This window comes from Petaurus breviceps, unplaced genomic scaffold (genome assembly GCF_028583685.1).
Source record: "Petaurus breviceps papuanus isolate PSGF00001 unplaced genomic scaffold, PetGlider_PUasm1.0 90730, whole genome shotgun sequence".
In the NCBI taxonomy this organism is placed as follows: Eukaryota; Metazoa; Chordata; class Mammalia; order Diprotodontia; family Petauridae; genus Petaurus; species Petaurus breviceps.
Genome location: NW_027187324.1, coordinates 4,493,659 through 4,512,646, shown reverse-complemented (window position 1 = coordinate 4,512,646; position 18,988 = coordinate 4,493,659). Strand labels below are relative to the sequence as shown.

The window sequence follows — 18,988 nt, the reverse complement described above, 5'->3', positions numbered from 1 at the left end:
TCTCTCTATGTACTATATCTTGCTTCCAATTAAGGTAGTATATACTTAATATTTCTACTTTTTTCACCTTATACTTACACCCTGGTGTTTTGGTTTCTTCTCTACTGAAACTTCCCTGTCAAAAGTTCCTAATAGCCTTGTAATGTTCAATTATAATTACTTACCCTCCCCCAATTCTCGTGCCCTTTTATCCTTCTTAACCATTTTACAATGTTGACTATGCTCGTATTCTTGAAACTATTTTACTTTGGCTTTCCCAATATTCTATGAACCTGATTTTCTTTCTTTCTCTGTGACTGCTTCTTATATGTCTTATTTTTTTTTTTGCTATCCCTTCATCCTCCTTTAGCCCCTATATATAGCTATTCCCCAAAGCATAATTCCTCCTTTCTTTTTACTCCTCCTTCATCATTCTCATCCACTTTCTTGTCTTTTTTTTTCAATGATCATACTCTGTTCTAGTTAATTTTCTTTCCTTAGTAGAACTATTTAGAAATTCCCAAGGATGAATTGTTTATATTTTTTCATGACTACTTTTAATTTTATTTAGAAAGGAACAACAAGAAAAAGAAACCCTCACAATATTTAAAAGAAAAAAGAAGAAAAGTTGTTTATATGCAGCTCTACCCCAAATCCCTATAACCAGCCCCACACCCTCTTTGGAACTACAGACTTTCATTTCTAAATGCCTGCTGGAAACCTTTATATACATGTTCCATTGTCCTCTCCAACATTTCCAATACCAAACTTCCAAAATTGCTTCTCCTCTTATACTCCTAGTCTCTGTTAAAGGCATTCACCTTTTCCTAGTCACTATTTTTAACAGTCATTCACACTTCTCTTCCTTCCCTTTGATATCCAATTAGTTGTGTTGATTTTAGTTCTGATATATGTCTTGGATCTTCCCTGTTTCTTTTCATTTTGGCTGTCAGAACATAACTCACCCAACTTTAATTGGACTTTTCACCTCTAGCCTCCTCCCAATATAAAGCATTGCCATGGTAATCCTGTTAAAATTTGCCTTGAATTGCATTACTCTCATGCTCAAAAACATTTAATTGTAGCTTATTGCTTATAGAATAACGTCTAAGCTATTTTACTTGGTATTTAAATTTCATTGATCCCTAGCTTTAATCTATTTTTTTTTAGCTATATCACCTACTATTGCCCTTGATATGCTCTCTCCTCTAGCCCAGGGGTTGTATAGACTAGTTCTTTAGGAATAATCATCTTTTAGCCAAAATAAATAAGTAAATCTGAGTATAGACTTATCTTACCTAGATTAGTGATTTGCAAATCTTATGTGAAATCATAACAGCTATATTTAATATTAAGATCTGCAAAATTTATGTATTTATATATGTGTATTATATATATATATACATATATTTGTTTATATACACACACTCATACATGTGTACATTGCTTCATTTACTCCTAAAATCATCCAATGTGGTAGGTATTATAAGTATTATTCTTTTTTCCCATTTACATATGACAAATAGGTACTTTAGAGATATTAGTGACTTATAATTGCCTGGCTAACTAGTAGTAAAACCAGGTTTTGAAGCAGTCTTTTTTTTTTAACTCTAGGCTCAGGCGTCTTTCCATTGTATCACATTGCTGCATTGCTATGTTTAGAGATGAAGAGAATTCAGATACATATCTCTTATATTCCCTTACTCCACCCATTTACCAAACAGAGTCCCCATTGTATTGTTTTAGTTGAACATTTTGTCCTCATTAATTAACTCTACTTGATAAAGCTCCTCATCACATGAGGATTTGGTGATGGTATGTTTTACATTCCTTGTTTTTCCCTTTCCTTGCCAATATTCCCACTGCCCAATATTAGAATTTTACTGTCTTCAGAGATAAAAGTCAGTGTAAACTCACTATCCTAATTTGTTAATAGACAAAGGGAATAGGAGATTCTTAGGGCTCTGCCTTTGGAAGACCCTAAGTGCATTATAACCACAAATATATAGAGACAGTATAATGATTTGTATTTGCATTTCTAATGTATTATACTAACTTATATGGATTTAAATAAAGTAATCAAAATGTATAAACAAATACAGATTAGATGAGTTTGATGTAAAATCTCTTTGGCTTCAGTTTAAGATCTATGGAAATACACGCATGCATATGAGGGATAAAACAGATTAGGTCACAGGTATCAAGTGCATAAATAAAAATTGTATTTGAATCCAATAAGTTTTATTTTACAAACATTATCGAGTTAAGCATCTCCAGTTTTCTCAATTTAAAAAAAAATCCATTTCTCATATGACATGGATTTGAATCCTTTAACTCTGTTCCACTGTTCTGGGAGCTTTGTTGAACACTGTTACACTGAGCTGACTATACCCATAGGTGTAATCTGATCAAGGAAGACCATAACAAAATTATTATGACTCCCTTGTTCTAGGTATTATACTTATGGGGAGAAAAATAGGAATGGGGGGTGGCTAGGTGGTGCAGTGAATAGAATGCACCGGCCCTGAAGTCAGGAGGACCTGAGTTCAAATCTGGCCTCAGACACTTAACACAATTACTAGCCGTGTGACTTTGTATAAGGCACTTAACTGCAATTGTCCTCCAAAAAAAAAAAAATCGGAATGGTTTGAGTTATTTAGAATAAAATATAAAAGTTAAGGGCATTGTTATTGCCACAATTACATAATAAAGGCAAGGAAGTAAGACAGGATGTAGAGTAATGATTTTGCTCTTTTAATTTAGCTTTTGATCTTTCTTAATTTAATTTATATACCAATCAAAGAGGACCGTGATAATGAACAGAACTTCAGAGATTCAGCCTACACACTGCTTCTGTAGCTTCTGTTTTATTTTGTTTGGTAGAATTTCAGAAATAAGTTTTTTTTTAAGGTGTAAGATCCTCCTTGATATTTAAACTGGATTTACAGGATTTTTTTTTTATGCAAAGTCATAGAATTGTGACAAGATAGACCAAAGCAGTCAAAAGAACAGATTTAATCTTATCTAAAAATGATCTATCAGGCTTTTGTATAGTTGTCCTTTTTTTAGCTATTTTGTGCTGTCAGCCTTACCTTGGCAAAAAAATGCTTTCTAGTAAATGTACCTTGGCATTTGGGATTCCAGATTTTCCCAAAACCAATGCTCAGAATCTGGCAGCAAAGAGATTATTTTTCATCCATGTTATTGATAAAAAAAAAATGAATAGAATAAAAGTGAAGAAACAGCCCTAGAGCCTGACATTGAAGGGTTTCTTCCAGATTGATTTTTCTTCATTAATAAAATAAAGTAACACATGACCAGCAGAGAAGTATACAGCATAGATAACATACCCAGAAGAGAGCAATAGCATGACCCTTTCAGATCAGAGCACATCATCATTAGCTTTTCAGGAACAATGAAGTTCTGGTGTACCCAGTACATATTTATTCCTTGGTCACACCTATACCTTGCACGTATTCTCTGGACAAATTGGTACCTGACACGTAGCCTTTCATTCAGGTTCCTTGGTTTATGTATTTCCTATATATGTGTCAATGACTAGCACATAATAGGTGCTTAATAAATGTTTATTGAATTATTGAATTTATGTTCCCTGGTCACATGTTTTCTGAATATGTTAACTATTATGTGTTCACACTGGGTTTACAACTTCCCCACACATCTGTTGGGGGTAGTAAACCACAAAAAAGTGTATAATAAATAAAATGTGTCATGTATGGTGGTAGAAGAGTCTCAAGTCTCTATTTGCTATACCATTGGATTAAATTTCTTTTGCTTTGAATTAAAGTACACTCTGGCTCATAAAAGTAAGCAAATCAGTAAGGGGTCATAACCAGGATTTTGACTGAACATCGACCCACAAATATTCCTTGTAGGTAGAAAGGTAGTTTTTTCCCCCCTGAGGCCCATGTTTTTGTCAATACCTCAGTAACTATAAACTTCACTTAAAGTTTTCTTGAGATCTAATTTGTCTTCTGGCAACCATATCATATTGCTGGCTCATCTTGAAATTTTAGCTGACTAATCTTTGTAAGGCATTTTTTTTCTTTCCCATAAATTTCCATTTAAGTATCTCACCCTAATCTTGATTTTTTTCTAACTTTAGTGCCAGAGATTGTTTTTAATCCTATTAACTTTTGTTTGAAGCTGTTGAAACCTTTCTGAATTCCAAATCTTTCATCTAGTGCATTACAAACACCTCTTCATCTAACTCATTAATAAAAACACTAAATAGGATGGAGGTGAAGAAACAGCCCTGGAGTTTGACATTTATAGCTTATTTCCAGGTTCATTTTGCATCATTAATAAAATAAAGTAGCAAATGTAATTACTATTGACAGGAAGTTTTTATAATGATCAAGAGAATCACATATACAGTGATTTGTAAAATCCTTTTTATTTAGAGAAACAACCAATAATCTTTTAGGTATAAATAAAAACACAGACTTATCATGTTATACTTTCTTTTCTTTTTGAAATGCAAATCCATTCCAAGTTTGGAACCACCCATGGGATTATTATGAGAACAATAAAACAAACTATTAACTATGATTTTAAATAGATGTATAACACACACACACACACACACACACACACACACAAACTTCAAAGCTGATAATTGCTCAACTTGCTCTTAAATTAGTAGTACAGCCCTTTGCTATGAGCCTAACATCCATTCTAACTACAAGGTTGTTGGAGGTTAATTTGAACTGCCAAGGGAAGTGTCCTGATTTCCATTGACTTCTTAATGACTTCCCCAAAATTTGTGTCTAGAGAGACAAATATGTTTTCAGTTAGTGGTGCTCTATCTGGCTATCTTTATTTTATCTTCAAATAATTAGATATTATTTTTAAAATGTGTACAGTATCCTATAAAAAGAATACTCATTATCACATGGTAAATTTTCCTTCAAAGTTAGTACTTCTCAGTAACTGTTTTTTTTCATAAAAACTGAATATGAAAATCCATAAGCTTATGTCTGGCGTTTTGCCTTAAACTATTAATCAGCATTAGTACCCAGCAAAGATGGTATGGAAGAATGTGACTAATTTGAATTTTTAGCTAGTTTGTTATGACCTATTACCTAATATTCATTACTTACCTTGAATACTTTAATTATTACTCTCTGAATATCCACTCTTCTTGCCCTGATGCAGAATTAATTGATTGAGACCTGAAAATCTTTTCTTTGAGTTAATATTTTATCATTTTGTTTGGTATGATCAATCTGGCAGGACCACAGATGAGAGGCTAACCTACTGTCCTGGAAAGCAGGATAGCTTCTTTGTAGATGTGAATCAGCCCCTGTATTATTATGGCATTTTGACAGAAAGGTATGGAAGCTGGAAATTATGCTTTAATCTGGAGCTAAAGACTTTGAAGCTTTCCCAGAGACCTAGATAATTAAACACTTCATGGTTTGAAATCATTAAGGCATCATGCAAATAATTTTCCTCAACCATTTTAAAGCATGGCAACCTTTCTGTTTGAAGAACTAGTACTTTGACCTGCTACTGCTCATTTGTCTTACTTCAGAGTCATGCAGGCCAGAGTTCCACTTTCCCCAGTTGCTCTTCCATTAATCACCCTTCTGCTTGCCTATGGGGTTTGAGATGTAAATAAATCTCAAGAATTTCAAAATTTCCTAATGAAAAATGCTTTTCAGCATTATTTTCACAAATTATTTTAATAATGTAGTCTAATCTATAGGTTTGTTGTTGTTGCTGTTGTTAACTGTATGTTTATTTCAGGGCTATGATTTTATGGATCTATAGAATTCTCACCGTGGAAACTCTATCCACAAAGCATATTAACAACTCTTCCATAATTTTTGTCTCAGGCAATAGTCTGGGTTACTGACAAGAATGTTGGCTGCCCTTACAGTGGTCATATAACTAGCTTATATGCAACAGAGACAGAACCTGAATTAAGATCTTTATGAATCATAGGTATTAGCATTTTCCACTACAACATGCTGTCTCCAATAAAAGTCAGTAACTGAGGATAATTTCTTTGACTTGCAGAACTAATAAGAATTTGAAAGATAATTTTCTTCTTCCATCTTTGATAGGAATATAGTCCTTAAAAGAAAAAAATAGGAAAAAAAGAAAACTACTGAGTTTAGTACAGTGTCAGATTCTTTATGTTTATGATGTCCAGGTATATTATTGAATGAAATTAGAGAAGCACAAACTTAAAATTTCTTGGGGAGCATGAGAATCTGTATTTTCAGAGCTGGGAACACAAATTACATGAATTTCATAGTGTTTCAACTCTATGGTAAGAGATTTTATCAATATAATTTATATAACACTTTTTAATCACAAAATGCTCTCACAAATATATTCTTTCAGTGTATTTTCATAACAATACTGTGAGGCAATGAGTGTAGTTTTCATTAACTCCACTTTATGGGAGTGGAAACTGAGGAGTTAAGTGGATGTGAAATTGTAATTTTGATAATTAAACTACCATGGAGTTAAGTAGCTTACTTCAGATTATACATAGCAAAATTCAAGATAATAATAAAATGTTAACATGACTCTTCTCAAACTAAAAATACTCAGTTTAACTGTATAACTCCCCAATCAGAAGACCAGTTTTATCTTTGGAAATCAGTTGAAATATTTCTAGGAACTAATGAGCCATCAAAAATTTGTGAGCAAGACATTGATGATGAAAGAAGTATTATAGGATGATAAATCTGGTATGAAAGTTGGAACAGGAAAACCTAAGGAAGAAAACAACTTGGGAGGTTATAATCGATTTTGAAAAAGGTAATGAAAATTTGAATCAGGATGGTGACAATAGCGATATAAAGGAGGAGCTATGAAAGGTATTGTGGAAGAAGAACTGATAGGACTTAGTTACCAATTCCATGTGGAGGATAAAGGAAAGGGAGCGGGGAGCTTTGAACACAAATAATTAGGAGGATGGTGGTGTCATTAGTAGAAGGAAGGAAGTCAAGTCTGTTGCAGCCACTGAGACATACTGGATATGTAGATTCAAAGTATCAGTGAACTAACTATTCAGGTGAAGATTTCTGATAAGCAATTACAATGTCACATCTTGAGCTTATGAGAAAATAGGAGAAGAAAGAAATTTGGGAGTTATCCCATAAACATGGTAGATGAATCCATGGACACTATTAAAATTGCTAATAATGGGAGGATATCTAGAGAGAACAGAAAGTGACAGAGGACAGCCTTAGGGTACACTTATACTTAAGGAAGAAATGAGGAAGAACAGTCATCAAGGAAGACAAAATCAAAGATTTGAAGCTGGAGAGAAATGCAAATATCATCTTTTCTAATGCCACAGTTTAATAGATGTGGAAACTAAGGTACCCTGGAGAGCCCCACTAAAACCACACCGTTACCAACTAACAGAGAAGGGACCCAAACTTGAGTGCCCTGAGCCCAACTTCATCTCTCCTTTCTATCCCAATTTTCTTGCTTGGTTAATAGAAAATGTCTCCAAAAAGTCATTATTTTATTTACTACCCAGAACTGTAACACTTTTCTTCATTTGTTACCTTCATCCTTTCCCTAAAGGAAAAAGAAAATGAGGCAACATAAATATTGGAAAAAAAAATCAGGAAAGTGCAATTTCAGAGGTGCCAAGGGAAGAGAAAGTATCCAGAAAGGTAGAGTTGTCAGCAATATTTAATGTTGAAAGAAGTCAAAGCAGGAGAGAACTAAAACCAATGAAATGGAATTTGTGTTAGTTTACAAAGTTTTTCTTTGATGTTATCCTAGTTAATTTGCAACAGCATACAAGCAGAAATATTTCCGAGTAACTTAAGTCAGCAAATGGTAATTAATTCCCTGAAAAAAAAATGTAGATTTGGTCAAACATATATAATCCAGAAGCATAGTATAACTATAAATATTTTCATTAAGCTTGATAAATAAAGCTTTTCTAAATAAATTTATTTGCACTTTAAATTATCTCCACATAATTTGAGTGCCTGGCTTTAGTGATTTTTGTTGAGCCCTTCATGTGAGAAATATCTCTATATTAGAGCTATTGTAGCAATTGCCAGAATTGGATTTGTATAATTCTATTTTAAGGATATATAACATGGTAGCTTGCATTAGGGATTTTTAAATGAAGACAAACAAATTACAATAATTTCATGTAACAAGGACAATTCATAATCTAAGGGTAGTAGAATTTATTCTTCAGTCAAATTCTAAAGCCCCAAATGTATTTATCATCTTTCAGTAGTTATACCTATTTTCCTTCACTTTAGAATATTTTTTCTTCCACTGATCATTGCAACTAAGGCAACTATATAATTTCAGATATATGAAAGAATAGTTCCCACTTTACCCAAATCTATTTAGATGGTAATTCTTAGACTATTTAAATAAAAGTTCTCTTAAAGAGAAATGTTAAGTATTATCTCTAATCAAACCATGAATATATGCTATGTGAATAACTGTGATTTTCAGTATAGGACATGTAATAACCATACTATGATTTCCCTACCAACCCAAGCACAAAATGTCAGTCATCTTTCACTCCTCGTTTCCTTGGCCCCATAAAAATCACAATATTCTGTTTTCACAGTATCCTGCCACTTCCTTTCCTACTGTCTCAGATCAATCCTTTGCTCTTTATTCCCATTTCCATTGCCCTAGTTCAGACCCTTCTCATGTCACATCTAAATTCCTGTAATAGCTTCCCAACTGGGCTGTTATTTTCATATTCACAAAATTCAGGAGGATGAATGCATGATACAGAACTGAGCCCTCTGCTTTTAAATTTTCACCATCACAAAAGATTCATACCATTTGTAATCTTCTGTGTCTATCATGTCATTCCTCAGCTTAAAAACCGCCATGTCTCCCCATCAATCAAGGAAAAGTTCTAGCCTTGTTAACTCAACTTTTAAAGTCTTCTAGAAGTATGGACCAATATTGTTATTATTATCATCATTTTATTATAATAAAAATGCTGTGATAAACCCATCAGTGTCTTTAGCAGTCTATCTCCCTAACCTGGAATGCCTTCCTCCTCCTCCTTCCTTATTTGTCTAAGTGTCTCAATTTTAAGACTTAACAGGCATCCTACATCTCCTGTGTCATCTCATCACTACTTCAGCTCACACCTTCTTCCTCTAAATGTGAAGAGCATTTGTCTAAGCTACTCAATTTTGTTTCTTTATTTAACATATTATATGGCTATGTACCGTGTTTCCCTGATAATAAGACACTATCTTATTATATTTTTTGGAAAGAAAAACACCAGAGGGCTTATTTTCAGGGGAGGGCTTATGTTGTTCTGCCTCAGCTCTCCTCCATGGAACTGCTCTCAATGGCGCCAGCAAGCAAATCACTGGGGAAGAACAGGATGACGCGCTCACTGCTGCAGCTCTGATTGGATGCAGCTCGGAGCGCGACGTGCGTTTCACCCCGGGGGTGGGGGGACGGTGCATACAGAAGGTATCGTAATGTAGCATGTAGTGCAGGGGATCACCTTCACTACAGTAGCAATCTCAATAGGGCTTATTTTCGGGGGAGGGCTTATTTTAGAGGAATCTTACACAGTAAGGGGAGGGCTTATTTTCGGGATAGGTCTTATTATCGGGGAAACACGGTATTGTCTTATAAGTTAAATGTTAAACTTCTTGAGAGCAGAGATCATATTTTACTTCTTTGTGTCCCCTGAAATACCTTATTTATGCTTAGTAAATAAATTGTTGGGCAGCTAGGTGGCATAATGGATAGAGTGCTAGACTGGAAGTCAGGAAGTCCTTCCTAATTCAAGTCTGGCCTCACACACTTACTAGCTTTGTGATCCTGGACAAGTCACTTAACCCTGTTTGTGTTGGTTTCCTTATCTGTAAAAATTAACTGGAGAAGGAAATGGCAAGCTACTCCGATATCTTTGCCAATATATTGGACCCAAATGGGGTCACAAAAAATCAGAACGACTGTGCAATAGCAAAAATGAAGTGTTAATAATATTGAACATCTTCAGTTTCTTTTTTTTTAAGGACCAGCTCTACAGGCACTCTTTCTAATTTTTTTATATTTTTCTGAAACTTTTTGAAATCTTCCTTCTTACCAGCTGAACATGGAATACAAATTAGGGAGTCAAAATAAAAAAAAAATGTTGGACAAATCTCCCCTGTTTCTTAATTGTTGTGGGGAGCTAAAAAATTTATTTGGAGAATGAAATCCTTGTCCTGAAGAAGTTCATATCCTAAAAAAAAATGTAAAAAGAAATTTATATCCTATTCAAGTTGAGGATATCAAACCCTGAAAAAATTAACACACAATTTCACCATCAATTAGAAACTGAATTAGTGTAAATCAGAGTATAAACAAGGGGGCAGGTAAGATATGGAACCAATGTTTCAAAGTCATCATATGCTACAAGGCTCAAATATTTTTTCCAGTCTGTGCCTCTCTCTGTCTCTACAAACATATCCATACCTTCCCACTTCTAAAATGAAACAAAACAAACAAAAAACCCTCTTTTGATCTTTCGCTAGCTATCACCTCATATCTCTCCTTCCTTTTGTGTCTAAAAGGCCACTTACAATTGATACCTTTATTTCCTTTCTTCTCATTGTCCTCTTAATTCTTTATACTCTGACTTTATCAAATTCAACCAAACCTTCCTTCTCCAGAGTTATCAATGAAATATTAAACCAAATCTTTTGGCTTTTTCTCAGTCTTTATTCATATTAACCTCTCTCTAGGTTGTTAGGATAGAAAAGAATAAATTAATGAACTTAAGCTTCTGCTTTCTTATTAGCTGGTGACATAGACCTTCACATGACCATAAAAGTGTATATACATTAATTTTCATAAACTATTCATAAAATTGAAGAAATATTGTTTTGAATTGCTTATTCTTACATAAAAATAAAATATCTCTCCCTAAAACCTCAGGCCCATTCTCTGACTAGTGTGCACTATGTTCCTGGTAAGAGTGAAAACACATAGGACACACTTATGGTAATGCGCATAAATAGGAACATATATGACCAGTGCATAAGTATTGATTTCTTCTTATTCATTTGCTTTTGGTTGATTTGATTTTCTACCCTCATCTTTTTAATAACAATAGCTAAACGGTCACTAATTTTACTCATCTTTTCAAAGAGAAAACTTTTTGTTGTATTTTATTATTTCTATATTTTGGGAGGTTTCAGTTTATTTCTCCTCTTTTCATAATTTGTCTTTTGTGCTTATTTTATTTGTTTATTGGTTTTATAATTTTTAATGCATAATCAGTTTTTAATTTTCTCACTTTCTATTTTGTTAATGTGCATTTTAGGAATTTAATTAACCCCTTGTGGACTGCTTTAGCTGATTCCCAGAAATTTTGGTATGTTGTTTCATCATTATTATTTTCTTTCACATAATTATTAATTATTTCAATTTTTACCCACTCATTTTGAATATCATTGTTAAATTTCCATTTATTGTATGTTTTTTGATTATGCTCCCTCAAATGATAACTCTTTTTATGGGTTACAATGTTACAGTTTTTCCCTTTTTACAATTATTTCTAATACCTCTATGCTCTGATGCCTGATAAGTTTTTCCAAAAGTTATATGTGGTGATAAGAAATATCTATATTCCTTCTTAGTCTCCTTTAGAAGATATATATGTGTGGTGTCTGTTTTTGTGTGTATGTATGTATTTAAGTATGACTCTGGTATCTCAACAATTTAGTCAATTCTATGTTTTCCCCTTTTATATCTTACTGTGAAATTTCCCCCAAACTGAGTGAAGGACATTAAAATATCCTGCCATTATTGTTTTACCATCTTCATCTTGTTGTTACTCAATTTCTTTATCCTTTATGAATTTAGAAACTGACATTTATAGCACATAAGTGTAATTTTGATATTAATTTTTTATAGTTTCTTTCTGAATAATGTAGTTTCCTTCTTTATCTCTTTTTATGCTTTGAAGGTTTGTTTTTGATGGGGGTGGGGGTTTCCCTTGATAGTGTGATTAAATCTAATCTTTTGTTTTTAAATTCACCTGAGTGAATTAATTAAATTAATTCAACAGAGTAAATTCTGTTCAGGTCCCTTTTTTGTGTGCATGTGTCTTTTTTTTGTATGCTTCTTATATGCAACAGATTGTGTTTGTTTATTTTTATACAATCTGTCACTTTTTTCTTATACATTTTAATCCATTCACATTTAAAATTATCAGTTTATTTTTTCCTCCCTCTGTCTCTAATATTTTTTTCAAATTAAATTTTTTTTTGCTCTGTATTCAGTTACTTTGTCTTTTCTGTTGTTTTATATTAATTTATTTTAGTTCAATTCCTTTTATGCCAGCTCCTTTCCCTCATCTTCAAATTTTCCCCATCACATTTAGGTACCCCTTTCCCTAACACTGAAGTTTTGTTTATTTTATTATTTTTTTTCTTCCTGTTTCTCCACTATAACTTCTATTCAATTACTAATGTAACACTTTACTAAAAGTACCTTATGTTTACTTTCAGCTTTTCTGTTATTTTGTTGGTATTGTCCTTGGTTCGTCTATTTTTTAAAGTTTTTAACTGAGCTTTATTTTTGCTAAGATTGATAATTTCAGTCTTCTCTTCCCCCCAATCCCCATCTCCTGTTGCTCACTTTCTGACTCCTTTCCCTTTGGTAGTGGTTTTTCTTGTGTCAGGATCACAAAGCCATCTCAGTCTCTCCCATGCTAGGAAAGTTACATTTTGTTGGCATCAGTCTTCTCTCCAAATGATTTCTGGGGAGACAGATCTGGCCCCAGCTGAGTGCTGGTCTCTTTACTTAAGGCAGGTCTGGCATATAAATGCACATGCTGGTAACACTATTTATATTGCCCATTTAGTTAATGTTTATCTTTTATTGTTCTGTTGGGTGAGTATTGATCCTCAACTAATTTTTCAGCTGAATTTCTAGTTACTTCATTTATTTGGTCTTCTGATATTCTTAGCATTGCCAGATCTTACTGAATTTCTTTGAATGTTTCATTTATCTATTAGCAGAGAGTTCTTAGCATATCTTATATCATTTCTTTTTTTTCATCCTTACTTCTCACTTTCTACCTGATTCAGTTACTCTAACATATTTTTAATCATATGGGTACCCTGCTTTGTTCATTTTAAAAATTCATTTTGATTGGGTTTTCTTTTCTAATATTATTTTTTAGCTAGTCTGTTTGGTGTTTTTCTTTTTTTTCTGTTATGGTTGTTTATTTTGTTCATTGTGTGAAGAATCTGTGTTCTTTTGATCCTCTTTGATGTGTTAGATGTCATCTCTACTAAATCTTTCTGAAAATGTTCTTTTTACCTGTAAAGATTATTCTTGATAAAAAACATAAGATGAGAAAAAAATGTTTTTTCTACATTTTTTTTAGTGGAAACTATCTATAAGGCTGAACAATTGAAAGAAAGGTATGGAAAATACATTTTTTGGCTGCGTTCATTTATTTTATGAAAATAATTAACTTGGTAGAGCTCTTCTTAGACAAGTTGTTTTCCATGTGTATTTCAAAATCATACAAAGCCATGACAAACGTGACTATGAAAATAACCTTTTCCATTGACCTGCTGAGTACTGACTTCAAGTGAAGTGTTAAGCAGCACACATACAAAAATACCATGTTCTTTAATGTCATGGAAAATAGCTATAACATTCAAACAAAAATATTCTCTGTTGATGTATAATTTTTCCAATCTCTTCTGTATAAAATTTTACTATTTTCATCCTGATTCTAGAATGCTTAAAATGAGATTCATGGTCATGTATGACATATGTTTGCCATTTCCATCATTATCCAGACTATGAGAGAAGTCTAGATGACAGCTTATTGAAATAATCCATCATTCTGAATATATCTATATAGAGTTAGGCCCAAAATTAAATATTGGATTTGGAGGATTGCATAACTATTTTATCATCCCAACTTTCTTTCTGTCCCCAGATCCCATCCCCCCCCCCCTTTACACCAATATTAGTTATCTCAGTGATGAAATAATGGCACATCTGAAATCCTAAAATTAGAATGTCAAAATATCCCAGAGATCACTGCAAAGATATCTAATATATAAGCAATACAGTATTTTCATTGTGATGGAATGGGCTGATTTTGAGAAAAAGTATAGTTAACAAGTCCTAGACATGAAATCAAAATAACTTGGTTTAAATACCAAGTCTGCTGCTTTATTGCTTCTATGATTTAGGGTAAGTCATCTAACCTCTCTGAGACTTAACTCCTTCATTCTTAAAATATTAAAGTTGGAAGAGATAACTTCTAAGGTTATTTCCAGCTTTAAGAATATGAAAAAAACAACATTGAAGTAATTTTGTATAGTTGATGTTTTGTTGTTATTGTTTTTATCACATCATGTAGAGAATGCATTGTCATAGGGAACTTAAAAGAAGTAAGTCCGTGTAAGATGGTTCTAAATGGACCCAGTCACAGTAAAGGGATGACAGGATCCTTCAATGAGGTAATAAAGGGTCCACAAGTGAATCATAAAGAGAACCAGACATTTGGATGAAGAAAGAGAAGCCATGCCTCCCCTTCTCCTCCCCATACAGCCATCTTCTACCACTCCTTCCTAACTTGAAAGTAAGTCCAGGTAGAAGTCAAACTAGAAAAAAAAACTCAATTTCAGATGAGAATGTTAGAAATTTAATGGAGGCAAAGAAGGGGAGGATGAAAAAAGACACTAGAACTGGGAAAGTGGAAGCCTATAAAAGGGTAAGCATTATAGGGAATAGAGGCAGAACTATGGGAGCAAGATTCTTTGGAATGAATGAACATGATGAGTACTGAAATCACTGGCTCCCCTTCCTTCTCCAACCTGCAAAGATGCCAAAGTGATAATACAGTATTTTATATTCCCCTTTGGGCTCCTTCATGGGAGCCTAAAGCCTTTCTCTTTGGGTACAAGGATAGCATTTTACTTACATTTGTTTTAAATTTCTACGTTGTCTTAATAAACAATGTTAATCTTCCTCCTCCCCCATTGTACTATTTCACATTCTATCTGGGCTGAAGCTATTGAGAACTGAGAGCGAGAATGATATAACATTGAGAAGTTTTGCCAGATGCTTTGTTCTCTGCCTGGGGGCTTGGGATTGAAAATGATAAAGAGAATTACAAACCCTTTGGTTCAGCTTCCCAGAGTAGAGGGAACAGAGCATTATAAAAGGAAATCCATCACCAACAGTTCTTAACTGTGTGTGTATGTGTATGTGTGTATTTGTAGTGTGTGTGTGTGTGTGTGTGTGTGTGTGTGTGTGTGTTTGATAGACACTCTTGGCAATCTGGCAAAACAATACTACTGTTTTGTGTTGCCCAAATAACTGAAATATAGTTAGGGATTATAAGGGAGAAAGAGAAAGATGGAGAGACTGAGAGGCAGAGATAAACAGAGACAGAAAGAGACAGAGAGAATGAGATAGATAGATAGATAGATAGATAGATAGATAGATAGATAGATAGATAGATAGATATTTTCTCCTACCCAAGGTCATGAATAGACTAAGAATTTGTCATCTAAACAATTTATTCAGTAGGAGAGAAAGCCAAACAGGACTAATTGAACATTCTTGTTCATTATACCATCCTGCTACAAGCAAAAAGGGGAGAAAAGGCTAACGTATAACACAAATAAATACAACAGGTAGATAACCAAAAGGAATTTTTGAAGAACTTTGGAAGGTTTGGCATATCCACTGTAGAGGATTTATAGGATAGTGTGGACAAGGATCACACAGAATGTGAAGGGGAGTTGTTTTGAAAATCCATTGATACAAACTTGTTATTAATATACTTTAAATTACTTGTCTAAAATAAATCTTTATTACAAAGCATATTGTTGTATAACATTATTTTTGCTTAAAAAGATCTCTTTGGAGAGAGTAAAAGGAACATTTTTTTTTTACTTGCAATAGATACTCTTTATACATATTCTTGGTGTTTCCATAATGTTATAATCAGTTTTAATGTTAACCTAGATAACCTTATAGTTTCTTCAAAATTTCTTTTTTCACCTGTAATAGTGATGAGAAGGTTGCCCATAGCTGCCTTCAGAAGCTTCTGGTGGAAGTTAAGTAAAAGGGTATTTTTCTCTATTTGGTTAATGAATGACTGTTCTTCATTTAAAACAAAACAAAACCAATAGCTATTCATGATATTTTAAGGGTGCAAAAAATCCTCAGCTTAGGTTTGTGGCTCTCTTGCCTTGTTCTCTGACAAATAGGGATAAGATTTCTATTATTACCCCTTTATCCCATAATACATTTCTGCCTGATCCACAAAAACTGATTTGGAAGAAAAGGAACATCTTTTTATCCTCTTAGTGAGTTCCCTGGCCCTCTGCTGTGGGTAAGACTTGTTTAAGAATGCTCAGCTTACAGTATAATAAAGAAACAAATTCTTAAATTTCCCTTTTCTGAAGCTCTAACACAAATTGTTGCCTGGAAACCCACTGATTTTTCACTGATAGAGACCTCTTCTGATGCTTCTTTTGTATAACACATAGTCAAGCATAGCATTGCCTTCTGAATAAAAAGTTTGTCTCCAATGTTATAATGGGCATTTTTGTTGTGGAAAAGCATCCTCATCATGCTTCTACCTGGTAGAGAAACCCCATGAAAGAAGGAACATTTAAAGAAATATTTAATATATAGGTGGGATAAGAGAGACTTTGAAAGCAAGATTTTATAAATATAAATAAGCAATAAGTACTTGAAGATTCTACACAGTTTAACATTATACATGAAAGCAAAGTATAAACTTAGACAAATATATTGTTGGTGTCCATAGCAGGGGAGATTATAGACAAAAAAGAAAAGAGAAAAAAGCAGTGTGGTATAATGGAATGACTAGCAGATTTGAATACAAACCCTAGTTTTGATGAGTTATGCGATAGCTTGAAAAACACCACTCTAAATTTTAGTTTCTTCAGGTATAAAATGAAAATATTGGACTATCTGATCTTCTAGTTATAAAATAACTTTGAGTTCAAAAATTTTTGGATATACCTAATCCCAATTACCTATGAATAATATGTTTTGGAAGAGGATGAAGCATTAGAATGTAAACTCCATGAAGGCAAGTGCTATCTTCCTGTTGCATTTGTATTTTCAGTGCTTAGTTCAATGTCTGACACATAGCAAGGGTTTAAGAAATTTGAATGTCATAAAAGTTTATTATTGTTAGATGGATTCCAGGGAATGAAACTGAAGTGGAGATTTATTACTACATCCAGAGTAGAACAAAGATAGCTTAATGCACTGTCTGTTTTCTCTTCTAGATGATGTTCAGCAATCATTTCGTAACTAGCACCTAATAAGTTTCGTTTAGTAGGGACCTTCTTAGATCACCTGGGCCATCCTCTTTATTTTACAGATGAGGAAACTAACCTGAGGAGTTTAAATAGTTTACCTAAAATCACAAAAACTTTTGGAACCCAGGTCTTTTCACCCTAGAAAAAGGGCTTTTCCCACTGCTTTATGAATATATGTTTACTCAGGATATCTTGAAAATTCTATGCTAATATTCAGGACTCCCTGAGGTAAAATCTTTCCTTAGGCACTTACTAGATGTGTGACCCTAAGCAAGTACTTTACCTCTTAGAATTTTATTTCCACCTATGTAAACTGAGGATAATAACTGCATTTACATTGACAGGTTGTTGTAAGGATCAAAGGTGATGATGTTCTTGAGAGTTGGGACTGACTGTTTTTGTCTCTCTTTTAATCCCCAGGCTTAGACCAATGCTTGGTACAAAGTAGGTGTCTTGGGACTGTTAGGTAGCAGAGTGAATAGAGCACCCGCCCTGGAGTCAGGAGGACCTGAGTTCAAATTCAGCCTCAGATACTTAACACCTACTAGCCATGTGACCTTGGGCAAGTCATTTAACCCTAATTGCCCTGCTCTCCTCCCTCCAAAAAACAAAAACAAAACAAAGCAACAAAGTAGGCGTCCTGTTGCTTGACTGGCTAAGATCAAATGAGATAATGTATGTAAAGAGTTTTATAAAACATAAAAGCAGTATATATATATATATATATATATATAGCTATTATGTCTTAATTTATAGTATTCATCATAAATATATGATTGGCAATAATCACAGAACAAGAGAAAAGAGGAGAAAGAGAAAAATGAAATTCTTATTCTTTTTTTTGCTTTTTGGAGGGCAATTGGGGTTAAATGACTTGCCCAAAGTCACACGGTTAGTAAGTGTGTCAAGTGTCTGAGGTCATATTTGAACTCAGGTCCTCCTGACTCTGGGGCCAGTGTTCTGTTCACTGCACCACCTAGCTGCCCCTGAAAGTCTTATTCTTAACTAAATTTTTTGTTCATTTTTCAGAGAGATTCCCTTCCCTATACTTTAAAGATTTTGTAATCAGTACTATTTTGTTAAAGTCCCCATGCCCCACCAAAGGAAGAAAAAAAATGACAAATTCAACTAGCCGTGGGCTTGGAGTAACAAGAACTGTGGGTGCAATAGTTCTAATTAGCCCAGTTTGTCAGCTCTAAGTCAAGCAGGTAAAAATCAGGTCAAGATGGCTTTTCTTACCCATCTCTTTCAGTTTCAGCTCCTACTTTTCAGTGAGGCCTATGATGATAGAATCAGTGAAAGCACCTTGAAGATACATTAGTTAGGCACAGTCTTTGGATTCTAAAGTGAAAAAGCAAAATTGGAAAAGAAAAAAATACCTCTGTGTTGGAATTGCTCGCTTCTTTTTCATATGAATGTCTAGTACAAACCACAAAACTGTGGAACCCACAGTGCTACAAGATGTGGAGTAGAATGACTAATGTTCATTTTTACATCAGAGAAGTCAGTATGTATTGGAATTAGATGAGGATAAAGAGATGCTTTATTTAAGCTATAGGTCTTTCTCTGGGAAAAATAGAAAAGCTGTTTCATAACAAGAAGCTGATCCATTATTTCTGCCCTTTATAGATCTGTCCTCCTTAATATCTGACTCAGTAACCTACTTTGCTCCG

The 18,988-nt window shown here is 33.7% G+C and overlaps 1 protein-coding gene across 2 annotated transcripts in view; it reads left to right on the top strand.

Annotated features, from left to right (window-relative positions):
• The window catches only part of KLHL1 (kelch like family member 1), a 542,636-nt gene that overhangs the window by 404,403 nt on the left and 119,245 nt on the right, over positions 1–18,988 (top strand). The window lies entirely within an intron of this gene.